At 41.2% G+C, this 3,821-nt stretch overlaps 1 long non-coding RNA gene across 1 annotated transcript; it reads right to left on the reverse strand.

Moving 5' to 3' along the window:
• Nucleotides 1-805: 805 nt before the first annotated feature.
• On the reverse strand, nt 806-1,405 carry LOC116583193. The gene is made up of 3 exons (XR_004282643.1): nt 1,376-1,405; nt 1,199-1,202; nt 806-1,098 (listed from the first exon to the last, which is right to left on the reverse strand). It is a non-coding gene; the product is annotated as an uncharacterized LOC116583193 (long non-coding RNA).
• Between the last annotated feature and the right edge of the window lie 2,416 nt (nt 1,406-3,821).

The raw sequence follows: 3,821 nt of genomic DNA on the forward strand, positions 1-3,821 counted from the left end.
GTCAAGTCTGGATTCACTTTGGGCAAAATGAACTCAAGCTACTTCTACTATATCCAAAAGTCTGTGTCCCGGACACTTGCAAACAAAGGTCCAGATGTCAGCATGGAACTGTAGGCTAGAAACACACGTTTGCACTGAGTGGGGTGAAGGGCTTGGACAAGGGGTATGAATGTTCTTATGCACTTGTCCATACACAGATTTAATGATGTCATTACGTATCTCTATATACAGTCTGTAATGGATTCATTGGAGCTTACACATACGTGTTATCTAGATACACACATAGGTTCTCAAACGTCCATATATAGCAATTCCACCTTTTATATATGCACAATTACATACTTTGCTACATACATATGTCATGAATGATAAAGATCTACATCGTGTGTCATCTCTCGTGTCTCTCCTGTGGATCTACCTCTACCTGTTGACATTGATCATCAGTTTTACCGATCTATCACATGTCTATCTACCATCTGTCCTACCTACCTCTGTGTGATGCATCTCCTCTACTGTCTGTCATATGTATCCATCTACCTACCATCTGTCCTATCTATCTATCCACTGCCTGTCCTATCTATCTGTCCTCTACCTGACCTACCTATCCATCCATCTACCATCAATCATACCTTTCTACCATCTGTCATATCTACCATCTATTATATGGATGTCATATCTATCATCTATCATATCTATCTACCATCTATGTATAATCTATCCTATCTATGTATAATCTATCCATCAATTATCTGTCATATCTATCCATCTACCTACCATCTGTCCTATCTATTTATCCATTTATCTACCATCTGTCCTATCTATCTATCCACTACCTGTCCTATCTATCTATCCATCTACAATCTGCCCTACCTATCTAACCACCTAACTACCATGTGTCCTATTTGTCTATCAATCTACCATCTGTCCTATCTATCTGTCCATCAATCAACCATCTGTCCTATCTATCTATTCACTACCTGTCGTATCTATCCACTACCTGTCCTATCTATCTATCCATCTACAATCTGCCCTACCTATCTAACCACCTAACTACCATGTGTCCTATTTGTCTATCAATCTACCATCTGTCCTATCTATCTGTCCATCAATCAACCATCTGTCCTATCTATCTATTCACTACCTGTCCTATCTATCCACTACCTGTCCTATCTATCTATCCATCTACCATCTGCTTTACCTATCTAACCACCTAACTACCATGTGTCCTATTTGTCTATCAATCAACCATCTATCCTATCTATCAATCTATCTATCCATCTATCTACCATCTGTCCTATCTATCATGTCATATCTATCATATCTACCATCTATGTATAATCTATCATTTCTCATATCTATATATTCATCTATCTACCATCTACCATGTATATCTATCATTTCTCATATCTATATATTCATCTATCTACCATCTATCATATCTATCTATCTATAATTTATCAAATCTATCATCTATGGGGACACCTGGGTAGCTCAGTAGGTTAAGCCTCTGCCTTCGACTCAGGTCATGATCTCAGGGTCCTGGGATCGAGGCCCACATCGGGCTCTCTGCTCAGCGGGGAGCCTGCTTCTCCTCCACCACCCGCCTGCCTCTCTGCCTACTTGTGATCTCTCTGTCAAATAAATAAATAAAATCTTTTTTAAAATCTATCATCTACGTATCTACCTATCATCTATTTATCCATCTCTCATCTGTCATATCTATCAGCTGTCTATACTGATATCTACCCATAATTATGTAATTTTGACCAGCAACATAAATAAGACCAACTGCAAAAGTTGGACAGAGGTCCAGTTATGGGGTCCTTCAAAGCTCCTTAAATTATTTGGATCAGTAGGGACACATGTAGGGGAAGCAGAAAACGATTGCCTAAGTAAGAGAGACACCAGAAGTCGTGTTGTCAGAACGTCAGAGGTTACAGTCTGTTGCAATAACAGGCAGAGAACAGACTCTCCACAAACATTTCTCTCCATAGAGGTCGTGAGTGCTGAAGCATGCTCCGTTGGAAGAATAATCGTGACGATCTTTATCTGAACAATAACTGTTGCTCTCTGAGAGGGAGATAATCCACCCCCTGCTCTCTGCTCCTCTCAAACAGCAGGATTCATTGGTTCCTGAAAAGCCAAGAATGGATTTTTTTTTTTAAATAAACAAGCCCACAGTTTGAAAAATATAAAAAATTGCCAATAGCACTGTTGATAAAGTCTAACCTAATGGGGCTTCCTTGAACTTTGCTGAATTTCCTTTTTTGTCAGGTCCTTTTCTTGATAGGGAAGCATTCCTCACCCTCTAGAAGTAACTGGAATCCGGCACAACTTTCTAAGCGAGGGAGTGTACTGTCAGAATGCGGCTGGTGCCCAGATACACAGGGTTTTTGGATCTCTCGGCTAATGAGGGTTTGGAAAGTGTGCATGGGGAGTGACCGCAATTTGATCTTGTCACTAGATCACCTCCACATAGCAAGAACCATCCACCAAGGGCAGTTGATCAAGCGGAAGGAAGATTTGTTGTGCAATGTTCAAGTCGTGCTTTGGGAAGAGCTAAGAAAAATCAAGCTAGGTGCGGACATGCTCCTTACGTGGACACATCATTTGTCCATTAACAGAGAAGAGAAAATACCTCCGTCTCTTTATTGCCTCACGCTTTCCAATTACAGAGTCTACCTGATGAGCTCTTCTTTTTTTTTTTTTTTTTTTTTAAAGATTTTATTTATTTATTTGACAGAGAGAGATCACAAGTAGGAAGAGAGAGAGAGGAGGAAGCAGGCTCCCTGCTGAGCAGAGAGCCCGATGCGGGACTCGATCCCAGGACGCTGAGATCATGACCTGAGCCGAAGGCAGCGGCTTAACCCACTGAGCCACCCAGGCGCCCCCCTGATGAGCTCTTCTTAGCAAGGACCAGATTTCAAATGATCAGGACCACCACATGCTACTTTGGATCACTAATGCAAGCATCATTCCTTCACAAAGTCTACCACAAAGCATGGTAGGACAAAGCATTCCCCCATTGAAAGGAGAGCTCATCTGTGCTCAGCAGAATAATGACCCCCCACCCCCAAATATCGACTTAGTTCAACACATCACCACAGACATAAGGTAACCACAAATGAGGTTTTGCTTATCCATTTGCAACACACCCAAGACAAAAGACTGACATATACAATAACCAATACACGAGTCTGCATTTTATTCTATAGCAACCATAGGTGGGTTCCATAGAAAATTAGGCAAAATCAATGTAAAGCTGGGTTTTGTTTTACGCCCCCTATAGAAAAGAATGAAGAATCAATAAATGACAAGATCCTCAAAGTCACTGCTAAATTAGAAAATGGCAAATTAAAATAAAGGTGAATTTGATTGCACAAGTGTCAGTTTGTGAAGAATTAAGGTGTCACAACACTTGATAATGGGAAGCCCTGTGGGGAGTTGACAATCGTCACTCACTTCTGATGGAAGTGTGTGTTTCAAGAACTGAAAATGGTGTCTTAATCCATAAGGTTGAAAATAAGCACAACTACATAGTCCTGTGTGTCTGTTTCCCATATATTTCTGGAGTCTCCAGGGTATGTGCTCAAGGAGAAAGGAGACAGGTTATCTGCCATAGCATTGATATTAAAAAACGAAATGCATTAAAAAAAAAATCTGAAAAAGGGGCACCTGGGTGGCTCAGTGGGTTAAAGTCTCTGGCTTCAGCTCAGGTCATGATTCCAGGGTTCCAGGATCAAGCTCCACATCGGGCTCTCTGCTCAGTAGGGAGCCTGCTTCCTCCTTTCTCTGCCTGCCTTTCTGCCTACTTGTGGTCT

This window comes from Mustela erminea, chromosome X (assembly GCF_009829155.1).
Source record: "Mustela erminea isolate mMusErm1 chromosome X, mMusErm1.Pri, whole genome shotgun sequence".
NCBI classification, from domain to species: domain Eukaryota; kingdom Metazoa; phylum Chordata; class Mammalia; order Carnivora; family Mustelidae; genus Mustela; species Mustela erminea.